Source organism: Cygnus olor, chromosome 14, assembly GCF_009769625.2.
Source record: "Cygnus olor isolate bCygOlo1 chromosome 14, bCygOlo1.pri.v2, whole genome shotgun sequence".
Taxonomy (NCBI): Eukaryota; Metazoa; Chordata; class Aves; order Anseriformes; family Anatidae; genus Cygnus; species Cygnus olor.
In genome coordinates, this window is record NC_049182.1 from 11,326,559 (window position 1) to 11,344,536 (window position 17,978).

At 51.2% G+C, this 17,978-nt stretch overlaps 1 protein-coding gene across 1 annotated transcript in view; it reads right to left on the bottom strand.

Moving 5' to 3' along the window:
• Nucleotides 1-4,748, bottom strand: part of CYSTM1 (cysteine rich transmembrane module containing 1) — a 30,472-nt gene extending 25,724 nt beyond the window's left edge. The window contains exon 1 of the mRNA XM_040573206.1: nucleotides 4,545-4,748. The gene's annotated coding sequence lies outside the window, so the exon portion shown is untranslated. The remainder of the gene's footprint in view (nucleotides 1-4,544) is intronic.
• Between the last annotated feature and the right edge of the window lie 13,230 nt (nucleotides 4,749-17,978).

Sequence of the window (17,978 nt, forward strand, 5' to 3'; positions counted from 1 at the left end):
CATGACAACCTAATGTAGGTACTGAAACAGGGTAAAAAGCCTCCCATTGCATAGGGAGCAGCACAAAAAATAGCTCTCTGAAAACCAGTGAGAGATTACTAGATCTAAAAAATACGTGTAATGAAAAATGAAGATAATCCTCCCTCTGCCCTTCCCTCCCTCCTCCAGAGAATATTAGCATTTTTTAAGAACTTTAGAAATGAAAGTTTGCTTTTACGACAGCAGAGCAAGCAGCACGCTTCATATACTATTCAGGTCAGGAGAAATCACGCTGTGCACGTTAGATATCGATTCAGCTGGCTGTCGTATGGTTCAAGTCAGAGAACGCAGTGAGAGGCACAGGCCCTGAGAAGGGCAGCTGCGTGCCCTGATGTAACCCACCCTGCTGACGCCTGCAGCGCTAGGAAGTCGTTTTCCAATGCAGAGTTCTAATGGAAAGTACATCAAAGAGCAACAAGCCAGCTCCTGGCAACAAGCCTAGAATTTAAATTGTATTTCATATGAACAGTATCCAAGTGAAAAAAGTACAAGTGGCTTTCAAATGGCACTGGTTCTGTGTTTCCCCCTTATCAACTTCTTTCCAAGCTCCGCACAGCCACTGCATAAAAGGTACATTAAGAACAAACTGTAAGAGATTCCTTCTTGCTTGGTTGACTTCCAGGAAGAACCTCCTCTCGAGGGTCCCTACCCACTCCAGCAGGTAGTATTATCAGCCTGGAGTAATGACTTCACAGCAGAACTGCATTCACCCTCTAAATAAAAAGTTGCTCAAAAACATTTTGCTTCCCAAAACGCAGGTCTAAGCAGGAGCGAAAAGCACTGCTTTGTGCCATCGGAAGAAAAATCGACAACACTGTCTTGTTTCAACCAATTTCCTTAAAAGGTCTCTGGGGATAGGGAATACCCCGTGGTTATCGGGGAGAGGTGGATTTCCTCACCTTTATTCTAGTGGTTGACAGAACTTTCCTAAACAAAAACTCAGAAGCTGTTCTGAATAGTAGAAGTCACCAGAGCAGGCACCTCCGCTGACTAGGTTTGGATGAGGAGGTGTTTAACCTTCACAAACTCCCGAGCTGGGTGCTACCTCATCCGTGATCCTCCAAGCCCACCGAGGCCTCAAGTCTGCCCAGCTGACACACAAGGCTGACCCTCATACCCCTCCAAACTGAAAACTTAAACCCGTCCCACTTTCCCTGTCCCATTACCTGTCACACCTCCTTGACAAAGCCAGCATGGCACATATGTTTCCAGGAGATTTTTTTGTTTCAAAAATAAGGGGGTTGATCAGCTTTAAAGGGCCTATAGACACACTGACAGCATTTGCCTCAGATTAAACTGTCTTTGTAGAGCTTCGTAGTTTTAAGATTTATCTGTGATGCTCCGTCTCACTTTAGCAATGCAGCCTCACGTCCATGTAAGTTGGAATGCCAAGATTTTCCTCCTGCTGACAAGCTTCAATGTCTTGTCAATTGTTATGAGCATAAGCTCCTCAAAAACAGTACTCACAACTTGCTCTCTAATTTTTCTGATTGCAACATGCTGTCAACTGTATACCTACATGTTGTGCATTGCAGAAGTAACAGCAGGAAACTGGAAGAGCTGCTTGAGTAGTTCCTACAATAAAAATGCTAATGGAAAAAGAGATCAAATCCACTGCACTGTTACTGTTATCACATGAACTGCATCCTTACACGGCACGGTTTCAAAATTTCCAGACATCTGATTAAAAGTTTTAAGAGCACATGATTTAACTGCATAGACTAACAACTGTGATGATGGGAAGTTTCGCAGCACAGATCCTCCAGCGTGAAGAACCAAAGCACTCGGTGCTCACTCATCAGCTGAGATACTGCACCACGTTGTGGTAAAGATGCAAGAAAAAGAAAAGCCCTTTCTATGGAACACATGCTAGATACAGGCATTAACACCCTGGTTTCAGGTTTTGAACATTTTTTTGTACAACGTGCTTGCTCAAATCTTTTTGTAACGTGCTACATTAGAGATAGTTCCAGAAATATGCAAGCATATATTTTGCTCTTAAAGGGATGTATTAAGACATTTTTAAGGCACAACAAATACCAAAACCAAAAATCAATGAAACCATCTGATTGTCAAGTTAAACTAGACTCTGCAAATAGTAGTTAAAGAGGCTTTGTTGGTCCATCTGAAAAGAGAATGAGAAACAAAGAGCCTGACTGGCAAGAAGATTAATAAGCACCCAAGACAGATAATACATTCATATGTGTCGTTCAGATGGTGCTCTGGCAGCATCCCAGTAATGGAACAGCAGAAGTCCTTCATGATAGCCTCCCCGACTCTGATAAACTGGTGGATTTGATGGAAGATACTACCCAGACTGCATGATATTTCCCACTTCTCAAGCGTGCATTGAAAACACATTGAAGGGCAGCAGACAGCTTCGAAGACACAGCAAAGTCAGCGTATGCAGACAGAAATACACACATTTCCTGCATCTCAGATCTCCTTACTCAAAAAAAGGGATTTTTGTCACAGGGTGGAAAATGGAATGAGATGAACATCTTTCCCTATGCTTTCTCACTTGTGCTTTTCCTCCTTTTCCACATCATACATGCCGCTGTAACACGATTCTTTACATAGCCTATAGGGGATATACAAGAATCCTCTTTGATGACTACTTGTGGCAAAAGCAAGTACCTCTGATACAACATTTTGTCAAGAAAGCCTTTGCCTAACTCTGTCATAGGTTGAAAAGAAGCTGTAAAGTGTCCATGGCACTGCTGTCAGACCAAATAATGCCTTAACAATGCATTATAATGATAAGAAGTGGAAAGAAACAGTGTTTTTTGATGACTGATATAAGGGATGCAATAGGGCAGATCTACACTGCAAAGCTGCTGCATGCCCAGTGCACCCTGCAGTCCCAACTGGCAGCCAGTGTAATGCAGCTTCCAGTGTCCTCCCTATGGGAGCAGTGGCAGCAGCAGGAACGTGCTCGCAGCCACACCACAACCAGGAAGCATCCCCCGAGGTATCAGGGTGTGCACCTGCTCTGGAAACGTGGAGGAAGGCGACCTCTTGATGTGCTGGGTGAGAGCCTTGGATGCCTTGTGGGAAGCGGCTGCAGGCGGCAGGATGCCAGACCTGCAGTAATGAGCCTGTCTGAATGACTCAGGCTTCTCGCTACCTTCCTCAGTTCCCAAAAATGACAGAGTACCATTCTCTACAACTTGAGCCACAGGGTTTCGGGTCAGAAACAGGAAGTTGAGAGGCAAAGCACAGAACTGACTGAGTAGAAAATAGTGGTATCAAAGGTGGGCATTTGAGCTCTGCTCAAGTCTGCCACTCCCGCTAGAAGCTTTCATGATCCCTTGTTATTCAGTCTGCAGCCAGGTCATAGGGAACAAGTACCTGAAACAGTGCAGACCTGTTTGTTGAAGGAGTTACACAAGCTTGCTGTGCCCTGCTACAAAACACGAAGTAACACATTAATCTGAAGAGGCATAGAATTATCCCTGAAAACAAGCAGTTCCTCTGTTTATTGTACACAAAGCCCTCCAGGTAATTCTCCATCATCCCAGTGCAATGACAAAAGCAGAACACCTATGCTCACGTTTACAGGAACGCCTGTTTGAAGCAGCAAGCCACTGCCAGTCTTCAGCGTATGGCCCACACTGCGAGGTGCTGAGGGCTGGGTGTTGGCACAAGACACGGGGCAGCAAGTCTCCACGTCCCTCACCCTGAGGCAGAAACGGCCCGGGGCAGCCTCTACCCAGCAGATGTCACCTGCCTACAGGACATTCCTCCTCAGCCTCCACAGCGAGGACACCCACCAGTATCTGCTGGTGAGAGTCGCCGTTCCCGAACCCTTCGGGGCACGTTAAATCAGTGTTTTAACGAAGACGGCCTTTACTGGACGCAAAAGAGGCAAACTCCAACAGTGCCGCAGAAGTTTCTGTTCATGAAAAAAATACCGTTGTGTGCAGCGCAGCTGGTTATTGAACACGTTAATTCCTGACCACCCCCAAAAAGCACTGAAATACGGCCACCGAAACACTGCAAATTTCAACATTTTCTGCCGCCTCCTCATTCAGTGTGATATAGTAGCAGCGTTCTTATTACCAAAAGTTTCTAGGAAGAGGCGGTCTTTTTATTAAAGCAACCGGTGGAAGGGGAAGAAACACGCCTATTTTCCAGCACAGAAGCACTTCCACACTCGGTACCTTGTCACTGCGTTTACTACGACACCAAGCAGTCATTTTACCACATCACGGAGACCTCCCGCACCCAGACGACCGACCCAACCCCGCTGCCGGCACGGCTCCGGCAGAAGAGGCGGAGGCACCCAAGGCAGAACGCCCCGCTCCCTGCCACACACGGCTCCCCGCCTCACCCCCTCACCCCCTCCGGGGCCGTTCCCTGGGCCTCTGCTGGCCGGGGGGGGGCCCTGCCCGGCCTCCGGGCCTTGGCCGAGCCGCCCTCAGGGCCGGGCAGGGCCCCGCACCCCGCGGCCCCCCAGCGCCCAGGCTCCCCTCGCGCCCCCCACCCCCCCCGCCCGGCCGTACCTGAGGCGCTGCCCGGCACCTGCTGCGCGCCCCGCGGCGGGCGGTGACGTAGCGTGCGCGAGCCCAGCCCCCGCCCCTCCCCGAGCGGAGCCGGGCGCTGATGGCGGAGGGGCGGGGCGACGTCGCGAGCCCCCCCCCGCGGGGCGGGGGCGGGACGGGGCGGGGCCGGGGGGCGCTGAGGTGATGGGGGGCGGTTCGGGGCTGGGCATGGCGGTTACCTTTTCGTCTTCGTCGGTCGTTAGAGCGAATCGGGGCAGTTTAATAAGTGCTGACCCCATCCCGCATGAAACCGCCTGGCCACGAAGCAGCAGAGGACAGAGGGCTCCCTGCTGCAGCTGAGGCTGTGGTCCCTGAGCCAGCCACCCGTCCCCCCCAAGCCCCCCTCCTGCCAGCCACACCGTCCTGCTCGGGGCTGGTACTGCCCAGAGCCTCCTGGATGGCAAATTACTTTGCAAAATGGGAAAAACCTATCATGACAAAATAAATAAAAAAAAATCCACTGGATAATTTTGTGCCACGCTGGGTGATTTTGTTCAAGTGGCCTGTGCCACAGGGAGCAGGCACTGAGGGGCCGTGGGCAGGCAGGGACACTGCCAGGCGCCAGTTCGGCTGCCCTGGGAGCTGCAGATCAGCTCCTCCATGTGTAGCTTTCTTTACCTTACAATATTATTTACATATTCATTGGTAGATGACATACCTACCCATACCTGTATGTCACAGCAGACAAAATATGCTTTATTCCACTGGTTAGCACTAACCTTGTCTTGGTCCTTTACTCCAATGCCAGTGAACATACTTTGTTGACTTTTAAACATTAACTGAGAAAGCAACTTGAAAAACACTGTTTAATTTTGTTAAAAATTTTAAAATGATACTTGGTAGTTAAATCTACTTATTGCCCAGTCAAATAATTCAGTCTAGGCTTTATTGCTCCTATTATCCATCCAACAGAAATTATATGTTCATTTGTAGGTCCAAATACCTTGACTGTACCCTGGAAATGAGGCTGAGATTTCACACCGTATAACACTGTACAACAGGCTGGGATTTAGCCCCTATAAAAAGCATGTGCCAGCTCTCTGTGGGATGGGAAGAGGTGGATTTCCTGGTGAACCAAGGCAAATGGAGGGTATGGTCACCCAGTTTCCACTAGCTGTGTTAGCACATCACACAAAGTTACCTGAGAGGCAGGAGCATCCTGAAGGCATTACACGGTTAGAACTGATGCGTTCACCTCCTGCCCAGGCTGCACAGCCTGTTTGTGTGTGTGTGCGATGTAGTTGCTACCGAGTTGCAGCTGAGGGCAGAAAACTCCTGAGACATACTGATGTGATTGCTTGAAAACATTATCTGGGATGCTGGGAGACAGACAGGCTTTTGCACCTACTAAAACAGCCTCCTTTTTGCCTTTCTTTTACCAGTGATTTTCTCTCTTGCTTTCTTCAGTTCTGTACTGTTGCCTACTCAGGAACGTGGGAAGGGAAATGTGAATCCAGCTTTCTGGGAAAACTCTGCTGCCTGGAAACTCTGTTTGAGCAAGATTTACCTCCCCTAGCCCTCCCTACCTTGGACACATTCAGAGGCTTTATAATCATAGCTTTTGTCTTTGGTGTTTACTTTTTAAAATCTTATTGTCCAAAAGACACAATCCAGAGGGAATGACTTGACCCTGCAGAGTAAAAATGGAGAAGCTGAGACCACACAGCACTGCAGAGAAGGTGAATTGTAAGATGGGGAATGGCAGAGTGCACAACCATTGCACGGACAACTTGCTGTGGTTGTTTGCCCCCATTCTTGCTGACTTTCCCACCTCTTTCCACACAGTCATTTGGTTAAACCTGTTGCAAAAGCCTTGTGAAACACCCCGTTGACTTGCAAGGCAATTACATGAGACTGCAGTCTGCAGGAAGGGCTGGGCAGTTTTGTTAGCTATCAGTTTTGGCGGAAGTGGGCAGAAGGGCCAGGTCTTTATGTGCGGTGGTGCCAGCCAGAGAGATCCCCGTCCATCCCCATGCTCCCGCCCCCCTGCGTGTTTGTCCCTGCCACCTGCCAGCACGTCAGTGCAGAAATATCCTGTGGACCTTGTGGGCAGATCCAGGATCAATAAAACACTTCAACATGGAAATGCTGCCTTGGAGGGTAAGATTGGCAGGTCTGCGCTCTGTGTGCTGAAATCCAAGGCCTGCCCGGGTCAAAGGTACTTTCTCAGACATCATTTATGCTGTTAGAAAAGTTTTCTGACTTGCTTGCTGAAGATTTACAGTTTAAATGTTTGAGTCCATAGTTTCTTTCAGGGACACAAGGATTTAGAAGGAGATACTTGTCTGAGCTGTGCCTGGGTGTCTGATCTGAACCAAATGAGCACTGCTGGATCCAGGAGGGGACATGCTGATACTCCTGCTGGCAAACCATGGCAATTGGGTCCTGTGAGCAGAGAAGCAGCAGCAACCCAGTCTGCAAAACCCATGTGTGAGATGGGTGGCTGCTGTGCTGGCTGGTCCAATCTGGACCACATCTTCCTGCTGTGCTGCTGTTCAACAGATTCAATGCCCTTTCACATGTTGTCAGCCCCATCTGAGTGAATCTAGGCCATGCACTCTAAAAACTGGCTTTGTGACACAGAAGCAATGTTTGTTCATACCTTCTTCTTTAGGATGAGTTCTGGTGAGCTGGTCTTTGCCTCAGGTTCCCTGACAGCGAATTGCTGGCAGCACCTCCCCTTCCGCCTTCCACTCTGCAGAGACCTGGGAAGCACCATGGGCCAGAGAGGCTGTTAGAGTGCTCACTGTGTCCTGACCTTATGCCAGATATTCCCAAAGTAGATCTGCTCTTCCGCTCACATGTTCTAGAGCTCTGAGTCCTTCCCAAGCTGCTGTTCTGTGCTGAGGCTCTCTGAAGCATGGTCTCCATGCTCCATCATGTTCAGTGTCTTTTGGTCTCTACCCGCATTATGCTCATCTCTCACTCCCACACCAGCCAGTCAAGAGAGATCTATGCTGGATGGTAAGGTATGGATGTTGTTATACTTGGGTGTGTGGAAACAAAACCTCATCAAGGGTCAGGCTAATGCAAAGAAAGTGGATCACCTGGCAAAGCCCTAGGCTCAAGGACCCCCACTGGAAGATGCCTACTGAATGTGCAGCTAGAGCATCTTCTCCTGTGCCAGGGTTGAGGCTTGAGATGTACACATCACAAACACATGAATGCTCCCTACACTCCCAGTGTGACTGATGGAAGCAGCATCATTCTGCTGTGGCTCAGTTTTCCTATCAGCAAGAAAAGGCTGAACAGAGGCCACCCCTGAAAGCATGGATTTCGACTCACCATTGTTCATATAGAAGGTCAAGAAAATGAAGGCTGGGTGCTCTTGAAGGGACGTCATCATTTGTGGTGGAGAAAATGTGCAGCAGGCCTACAGGTTTGAGTTCAAAAAGCAGGTGTGATCATCTTGCTCTCCAGCTGGTGCATTGCCGGGTGCTGTCCCCCAGGGGTTTGAGCAGGCAAGCCCTGGTTGCTCCCAAGTGGATGGTGGAGCCCATCACTCATACAGCTGCCAGGGTTGAGGAGGAAATTCCCCTTACCTTAGTGAGTGCTGTGCAGCTGCTGAGGCAAGGCATGTTTCAGTTTGGCTGACTCTGCTCCAGAGGCTTTCAAGCTGTGGGAAACCAAGACACCAGCAGCAGTAAAACAGCAACAGTACCTCAATCATGGGCTGGCCTGACTCCGATTCAGCAGAAAAGATCAATGGTGGCTTGGCAGAACCGTTGTGGACTGCGGAAATCTTGCCTGTGTTTAGGCCACAAGGTCCCTATGTGGTTTTCTCCAGGAGCTCTGGGCAGTGCTGGGGAGCCCTGCCGGCTGTGTGGCGCTGCAGGGGGACCTGGAGGTCAGCAACACGGCAAGCCATGAATGCAAAAGAGCAGAGGAGGCACGTGAATGGTCTGGAGGTGATCATTGTAGAGCCAAAGCAGGTCCCAGCTAGACAGATTGAGGTTTGAAGGGCATTCACCTGTGGACACAAGATGTGCAGACCTGTCACATTTGGGGTGCCTGGTAACCAAGGTGTCAGTGCCTTGTCAATGCTGGACAGGGCTGCAACGTCAGCAATCAAATTCCACTCTCCTGGTATGCTGTTTCGCCCAGGAAAACCTCCTGTTGGATAAGCACAGAAAGGAGATGGAGGGAGGGAGTCAAAGGCTGAAATCACTCCAGGAAGTTCTGTTAGCAGCAGCTGAGCATGGGGAAAATTCCAGTGGTAGAAATGGCTCTATCTGAATGACCTCTACTGCCAGCTGAGCTAGTTTTGTCATGGAGGAGCTAGCTCTGAGAGTCTGTGCCAGACGGATCAGCTGCTCCCCCTGCCTGGGCAGAGCAGAAAACACTCCATTGAGCCCAGTGGTAGGTAGGGCCTGGGTGCTCGGCCTCTCCTCTCCAGCAGAGCAGGGTGGGAACAGACTTCCTTCCTGCACCTGTCATGGGCGTCCCCACTGGCATACAGCTGGCCCAGGATGGGACCTTGTGGCTCCTGGGCCCTTTAGAGCTTCCAGTCCCACTTCTGACACAAGACAGGAAGGTTTCCTGCAGATGGCCTGGCTTTTGCAGCTCTGTTCCCTGTTCTTATACGTACATTGCTGTCTGCTAGGGTGCTTTTAGGGATGCTCACAGGGCCTGCCTTGAGTTGCACAGCTCCTTGTCCCACATAGAATAGTGGGAGAGGGAGAGGGTCCATCAGCTGAAGCCAACAGTAGTTGCAGGGACCTCAGTTTTGTGCCAAAGAGCTGTCCCCAGTAAAAAAGGGGACTGGGGTGATGGTTCATCCCCAAGGACCCTGTTGTAGTTCACAGTGGAGACAGGGCCAATGTTTCCCTTCTCTGTTGGCAGGAGGCTGCCCAGATGATGTGGCCGTCCATGGTCATGGACACCCATAGGCTAGCAGGGCAAAGCCCGGGATGGGCATGGCCACAAGGAAGTGGAGTGTGGCTAGGTCCTGCCCTGCTGGAGGCATCGTCCATCTGCCTGCCAGACCTCCATCCCTGGTGCAGCAGCTGGTGTCTCCCATCACCCCGCAGCAATCTGCATGAGACTGCATGGCCAGGCTGATATGGCCCCAGGGTCTCCAAGCCTGCCTAGGCAGAGGGCCACCTACTTACCACCCTACTCGGACGGCCAAGTCCAGCAGCTCTAGAGAGCAGCTTTTGGAGCCCATAGGCTCCCCTTCTGGGGGAATTAATACACATTTGTGTTTGCTGGGGGCCCTGGAGGCATCTCCCAATGGGGCTCTGATGTCAAAGGAAACTGAACTGTGGCTTCTTCACTGCAGTGGGACATAGGAGCTCATGGCCCCATCCAGGGGCCTGCTGGTGAAGACCTGAAGCCCCAAACCTGAGCACAGCTTTAGTTAAGCCTTTTGGTTGGGTTTATTGGACTCACCAGACCTGCAGTGCCACGGAAAAGCTTGGAGATGACTGCGGGGCTGGATAGGTCATCTTTCAGTTGCTCTGTGCCTGCTGTGAGTTTTCTGTCCTGTTGGTTTTTCCAGTGGCCTCGGTGGTGCAGGTCCTACCATGGAGGAGGCTAAGCAACCTCTGCAAGAGCTGGAGCCACAGCTGGTAGCTGGTAGCATCCCTGTGTCATACTGGGTTCCCCTCCTAGACACCCAGGTCTTTGCATCTACCACTTGAGTCCTTCCTGGCTCCACGTCCAGGCTGGATCTGCCATTTGAACTCCTGAAGAGGGAATTTAGATGTGCTGTGCTTGCAACATTATGCAGCCCCTGATGACTCCTGCCCCAGCTTTAGGCCAGCTGCCAGAGGAGTACAGCTGGGACAGGTGAGGGGAACAGGCTTGCACTGCAGCGCAATGCACTGGCACCCTCTAATGACACAATTATGTATTTCAGTGAATGCCTTGGTGGCTGGGTTGCTTGCCTGTCTTTTGCACTGTGCTGGCACAGGCTGTTGAAGCCTGTTCACAGGCTTCTGTGGGGCAGCGCCACAAGATGGGTTCCCCCTTCTGCCCTGCTCGGCTCCAGGTCCTAAGCCACAGCTCCCTGGTCTTAAACAGGGACTGTGAGAGGCAGCAGGAAAGGCTTGTGTTTGTGCACAGCTTCTGCCAGGTGTGTGTCTGTGCTCCCGTCCTCCCAGCCCCAGCAGCACAGTGAGCTGTGCTTGGCCTGTGTGCAGGAGTGGGAGTGCTGCCCAGCTGCAGCCAGGCTATGTAGCCTGGATTTTTGGCCACACTGGACAGGCCAGCTCAGGAGTGTTAGGCTGATGGATTTGAGTTAGGATATCTGGACTGGCAAGGCACATGCCAGTGCTGTTCTGCCAGTGTTATGGCCAAAGTCAGCAGCTCTTTGCCTTGTTCCATGAGGCAGGAGCTGAGGAATGGCCCTGGGAAGCAGGGTTTTGCATTCCTTTACAAATGGGCTGACAAGTTCTGGAAAAGTAAAGCAATAGTGTGAGCAAGACAGGGGCCAGGTCAAGTGCTCAGAGGGATGCCCTGGGCTGGGCCTGCCTTTCCCTTCTGGGGCTGAGACACAGGCAGTGGAGTGCAATGGAGCAAGCTCTAGTCTATGTCCTAGTGCAACCCCTCCAACAGCTCCTGTGGGAGCTGCCTGGCACTGTCTTCCTCCCAGGAAAAATTCCAAGAATCATAGAATCATTAAGGTTGGAAAAGACCTCTAAGATCATCCAGTCCAACCATCCCCCTACCACCAATGTCACCCACTAAACCATGTCCCTAAGCACCACGTCCAACCTTTCCTTAAACACCCCCAGAGACAGCGACCCCACCACCTCCCTGGGCAACCCATCCCAATGACTAACCACTCCTTCTGAGATTAAATTTCTCCTAATTTCCAACCTAAACTTCCCCTGGTGCAACTTGAGGCCATTCCCTCTACTCCTATCACTGGTTATCTGAGACAAAAGGCCAACCCCCAGCTCCCCACACCTTTCTTTCAGGTAGCTGTAAAGAGCAATAAGGTCTGCCCTGAGCCTCCTCTTCTCCAGACACAAGAACCCCAGTGCCCTCAGGCACTCCCCATAGGACTTGTGTTCCAGACCCCTCACCAGCTTCGTAGCCCTTCTCTGGACACACTCCTGGGCCTCGATGTCCTTCCTGTAGTGAGGGGCCCAAAACTGAACACAGTACTCGAGGTGCGGCCTCACCAGAGCAGAGTACAGGAGGAGGATCACCTCGCTGGTCCTACTGACTCCACCATTTCATGGTCACTCTGCCCAAGACAGCTCCCATCCACCACATCTCCCACCAGTCCTTCTCTGTTCATGAACAGCAGGTCTAGCGGGGCACCCTCCCGGTAGGCTCACTGACCAGCTGTGTCAGGAAACTATCTTCCACGCTCTCCAGGAACCTCCTAGACTGCTTCCTCTGGGCTGTATTGTATTTCCAGCATATATCCGGGAAGTTAAAGTCCCCCATTAGAACAAGTGCTGGCAACTATGCTACTTCCTCTAGCTGCTTGTAGAATGCCTCATCCATCTCTTCATCCTGATTTGGTGGTCTCTAACAGACCCCCACCAGGATGTCTGCCTTGTTGGCCTTCCCCCGATCCTTATCCATAGGGACTTGACCTATCATTACCAGCCCCCAGCTCTAAAACATCAAAACACTCTCTAATACAGAGAGCCATGCCACCACCCCTCCTTTGTTGCCTGTCCCTTCTGGAGAGCTTATAGCCATGCATTGCAGAGCTCCAGTCGTGAGAGTGGACCCACCACGTTTCAGTGATGGCAACTAGGTTTTGCCTGTTGCACAATGGCCTCCACCTCCTCCTGTTTGCCCATGCTGTGTGCATTAGTTGGGGGTGAGCCATTTCCCTCACCGCCAACCCTGGCATTGCTTCCCTAGGCTCATCTCTATTGAGCCTCATTTTATCCCCATGCCCCTTCGTACCTGGTTTAAAGCCCTCTCAACAAGCCCTGCCAGCTCCCAGGCTAGGATCCTTTTCACCCTTTGAGACAGGTGGGACCCATCTGCAGCCATGAGGCCACGTGCTGAGTAAACCATCCCATGGTCAAAACCCCACAAATTCCTGCAATGGCACCAGCCATGTATTTATCATCTGGGTTTTCTGGGTCCTCTCAGTATTCCTTCCTGCCACTGAAGGGATAGAGGAAAACACCACCTGTACTCCTACTGCATCCACTAACCACCCCAATCCCCTGAACTCACTTTTGATAGCCTTCAGGCTTCTCTCAGCGATTTCATTGCTGCTAGCCTGAACTATCAGTAAGGGACAATAATCGGAGGGGTGAACCAGGCCAGGAATTTCCCTGGTAATGTCCCTGACCTGGGCCCCAAGGAGGCAGCAGACTTCCCTACGGGTAGGCTCTGGCCGACATATGGGGCCCTCTGTTCCCCTCAGAAGGGAGTCACCTCCAACAATTACCCTTCTTTCCTTCTTGGTGTGGGGAGTCTTGAGGCATGGAGTCAACTGCCTTGCCCTAGACAGCCTCCTGGGCGGACCTTCCACCACATCCTCACCTACCCATACCTCAAGCTCCAGAACCTCAAACCTGCATAAGGGCACCTGGGAACGCGAAGTGAGGAGGGAGGGGGCTTGCCTGCGATGCCGAGCAGGGACCTGTTTCCGTTCCTCCCCATCCCTTAGGTCCCTTCCCTCTGGCCGACAGTGACAGGGCAGATGGTCCACTCCTATTTGGGGCGTATCACCCTGGTGCCTTTCTCGCAGGCATGGCAGGGAGCTGCTCCACCAGTCTAACTCCTGCTTACGCTCCATGATGGTCCTTAATCTCTCCTCCTCCTCCTTGAGCTCTGCCACCAGGCTGATCAGATCATCCACCTGCTCACACCTCGTGCAGGTGCTCTCTCTGCTACCCTCCCTTGGCAGCAACAGGCTCAGGCACTCCCTGCAGCCAGAGACCTGAACAGACGCGTTTTGGGGCAGGCAGTCAGTGTGGGTTGCCACTGTCTTTGTGGCAAGAGCTTTCTGCCTGGTGGAGACCATGGCTGGATTTGCTGTCTGGGAGGCAGCCGGTAGGTGAGCCGGTCTCCTGGGTGGGGAGGGAAACCTTTTCCTGCAGCAGTGAATGGCTGGGGTTGGGGAAACCTTTGGGACCCCATACAAAACAGAAGAATAGGGATAGGCTGAGATGGGGATGGGGATGGAGATGGGATAGGAATGGAATGAGATAGGAATGGAGATGTGTTGGAATGGGGTGGGAACAGGATGGGGTGGGATGGGAGTGGGATGGGATGGGGATGGCATGTTGGTGAGATGGGATAGGGATGGTGATTGGGGTGGAACTGAGATGGGGAAGGGAATACAGATGAGATAAAGATGGGGAGAGGAAGGGAATGGGGTGGGAAAAGGTCAGCTCTCATTCAGAGAAGGACATGTTCAGACGGGAGCTCACGCTAGCTCAGCTACATTGTGTACAAGCAGCCTTGGAAAGCACTGAATGCCTGTCTCTTCTCTTGTTATTATCCCAAGGGGCTGTGGTGCTCAGCTAGCTAACTGCATACCAGGAGGTTTTAATTTTACATTTATTTTCCTAATGGCTTGGGTGGCCTGAAAACTTGAGCAGTGAATTGTGACTGCTGGAGATTGGGTGAAAAACCACACAATGGCTGTGCACTGCAGTGTGGCACCAGGGATGAGTCACCAAAAACTGCAATTAAGGAAGAAAATAACAGTGGCTTTACCAGCTTCTTTCCAGGAGCATTGCATTTTTCCTGAACTGCAGTGTTTCAGGCTAGTTTATGGAACAGTGCCTCATGTCAAAAAATACATAGAAATGGATGAAGGGGTAGCTGATATAAAACAGTTTAACAGTTAAAGGAAATAAAAACAATATCCATTTTTACTTGGACAGCACAGGTGCTTTAGGAGGCACCTGTGGGGATAAGCAGTGGAAACTGTAGCAAAATACAGGGACTAAAGACAGTGGGGCTGTGCCTGGACATGAAGTCCGAGGTGACACAGGTGACCTCGGCAGAAAGGGCACACAAGGAAGGAGTCCCAGGGAGCGACAGGAGTCCCACAAGTGTCTCCTCCTCAGCTATGTGAGTCTCAGCATCTTGCTGGAGAGAACCTCTGCAGAGTGCAGCAAGAAAGACAAATGTATTACCGGTGTGAATTGCAGTGTGGCAGGGAGTCCAGAAAAGCAAGAACCAATCTTTTGTCTTCCAGTAGCTTTATTTTAGCCTTCCAGAAAGGCATGTACTGCTATGCAATGAGCAGAGGTGTAAAGCACTATGCAAAGAAGCTCTGTTGAGAAAGGGCACATTTATAATTTTATGGCCTCATGCTAGTATCAGGTTTCAGCGTGTCCCAGGGACAAGGCTGAACACAGCTCTCCAGAATTCCAGTCCACATGGTGCCAGACAGACTTCTGACCTCCGCAGTTGCTGTCACCTCTTTAGCAAGCTGCCCTAGCAGTGAGCGGACAGGCCAGCAGCTCCCCACAGGGAACGTGCAGGGCTTGGACATGGGATTATGCATCCCTTCATCTGGCTTGGTTACACTAGGGAGCAGCACCTGCACAAGAGGCTCTGTGAAACCCAGGGACCTGGGCATTCAAGTCATCACCTCCACCCCACATAAGAGCCATGACTCTGGCATCCACACAAGGCCAGGGCAGAGGAAAGCTGCTCCTCACCTAGCCCCAGGCAGGCACCAGCCAGCTCTTGCCTGTGGATGCTGAGTAATACTTGTCTTCTTAGAAGTGTGTTTCGTTACTGAAAGGGTTGTTGGGCATTGGAATGGGCTGCCCAGGGAAGTGGTTGAGTCACCATCCCTGGAGGTCTTTAAAAGACATTTAGATGTAGATCTTAGTGATATGGTTAGGTGGAGGACTTGTTAGTGTAAGGTCAGAGGTTGGACTGGGTGATCTTGGAGGTCTCTTCCAACCTAAATGATTCTGTGATTCTGTGAAATAATTTTAACTAAGCACAGATGAGATGGTCCAAGGTGGAGATCAGACAGCTTGTGCTGCCATTGGGAAGCAGAGCCCTGCTTGCTTACCGTGATCACTCTCCTGAAATGCCTCCGTCCCCAAGGTGACAGGACACAATGCCACAAGGGAGCTATCAGCACAAGTGCCATTCTCCTGTGTCCTGATGCTCACAGACAGCCATCAGGCAAGCAATCTGCTGCAGCCTCCAAGGACAGACTTCCCAGCTCATTCTGTCCCCAGGAAATCCTGGCAGGAGACTGCTGGGATGCTGGCATTTCTTCTCTGGTTTTCCCTCCTTTTCTGGGGACCGGCTTCTCCTGGAGCAGCACGTCTGATACCGCCATGCTCACACCACTGATGGCAATGGCAGCAGCATGTCCGTGGGTCGTGCTCGGTGTCAGTGATGCGATGTTTTGCAGCTACTCAGTCCTTTCTGTGCCAGGAGTCCAAGAAGTGGTAGAGCTGAGCCTCCACTGGAGCACGGTTTGCTCTTCACTAACACCATAAGCAGATGCCAGTTGGTCCTCTCCATCACCGCAGACACTGTTCTGGCGGTGGCATTCAGCAGCAGCTTTAAGCCCAGTGGGGAAAGCTCCCCTCTGCCAGTTAATAAATCAGGGTGGCTATTCCCAAACACTTGGTTCCATCGCTTTGGAAGGTCACTTCTCCAGAGAGAGCAGGGCCCAGGGCTCGCTGGTTTCTGGGGGATGGTGACAGTCCCCTGCCCTTTAATGCAAGCTGCTGCCTGGTCGGACTGTCCCCAGCCCATTCCCTGTCTGACTACAGCTGTAGCACATGGTCCCCAGCCCTGTAGCTTTGGGCAGTGGTGGGAACAACCACGACAATCAATCTGAGGAGAACGAGCCTGGCTCGTGGCTGTGCCTGCCGCATCTGCTGGCAGGGGTTTGGAAACCTGGGAGCATCCCAGAGCGCAGATATCTGAGCCTTTCAAACATCCTCTTGAAGGAGGTTGATGAGCTTTGGTGCTTGCCAGGAGCTGCCGAGTTGAAGACCAATTTTTTACATACCTGACATCCATGGAGCAGGTTTTATAGGCTATAAACCAGCCGCACAGCGTGCGTTCTGATCCCTACACATCTGTGCATTAACGGTGGCATAGCCAATAAAGTGCGTGTCTCACAGTGGAAAAACCGCAGGGCAAGCTGTGAAATGGGGCGTCAGGGCAGCACTTCACACCAATGTGCAAATTCGGGCTAATCAGACTAACCTCAGTCTGCTTCATTACAACTTGTCCTCATCCTCAGATCCCAGGAACGCGCTCCACAACAGCACTTTCTAGCTTTGGCTGCAGGGCAGAGCTTGCTTTCTTTTAGGCGCACATCCCAGTTTATAAGGAACCCAGTGAAGTCCACTTCCGAACACCTCCTTCAAAGAGAACTAGAGCCGAGCTGGGGAGCAGCAGGCACAGGCTTCAGGATAGGACCGAGTGAGAAGCAGAGTGAAGATGCTTGATCTCTTTGGATTAACTGACACAAGGGAGGACTCAGTCTCAGTCAGCATGAGGTGAGGTGTCTGAAAACAGCAGTCTTCAGACTCCAGGAGAAGATGTGGAGGGTGCAGCCCTAGCTAGACAGGTTTAGACAAGAAATACACTGTCTGGATGCTGGAGCTTGATGGAGGGTGGTGCTGGAATCTCAGATGCCCCAGCCTGAAGGACAGGACAGGGTTATACAGAGACCATGGGCTTTAGAATCCTGATGGAATGGAGGAGGGTATAAAGCAAGGTCACAACCCTGGACATCTGGTTAAGAGACCTTCAAGATAGCCTCTTCACAGAATCAAAGAATGGCTTGGATTGGAAGGGACCTTAAAGATCACCTAACTCCAACCCCCTGCCATAGACAAGAATGCCACTCACTAGATCAGGTTGGCCAAGGCCCCATCCAGCCTGGCTTCTTCAAGGACCTGATTGGAAGAGTCTTATGGGGTAAGACCCTGGAGGAAAGAGGAGCCCGAGAAGGCTGATTCATATTCAAGGATCACCTCCTCCACTCACAAGAGTGATCCATCCCAACAAATAGGAAGACAGGCAAAAATGCCAGGAAACCTACATGGATGAACAAGGAGCTCTTGGCAAAACCCAAGCACAAAAAGGAGGCATAAAAAGGGTGGAAACAAGGATTGGGAACCTGGGAGGAATACAGAGAGATTGCCTGAGCATCCAGGGTTCAAGTTAGGTGAGCTAAAGCCCTAACAGAATTCAGTCACGGCCAGGGATGTCAAAGACAATGAGAAGGGCTTCTATAAGAACATCAGTGACAAAAGGAAGACGCCTGAAAATGTGGGCTCATTGCTGAATGAGATGGGAGACCTGGCTACAGGTCAGTGAAAAGACTGAGGAACCGCATGCCTTCTTTGCATGCCAAGTCATGCTTGGCCAACTTAATCACCTCCTGTGATGAAATGACTGGCCTGGTGGATGAAGGGGGAGCACTGAATATTGTCTGCCTTGACTTCTGCGAGGTCTTTGACA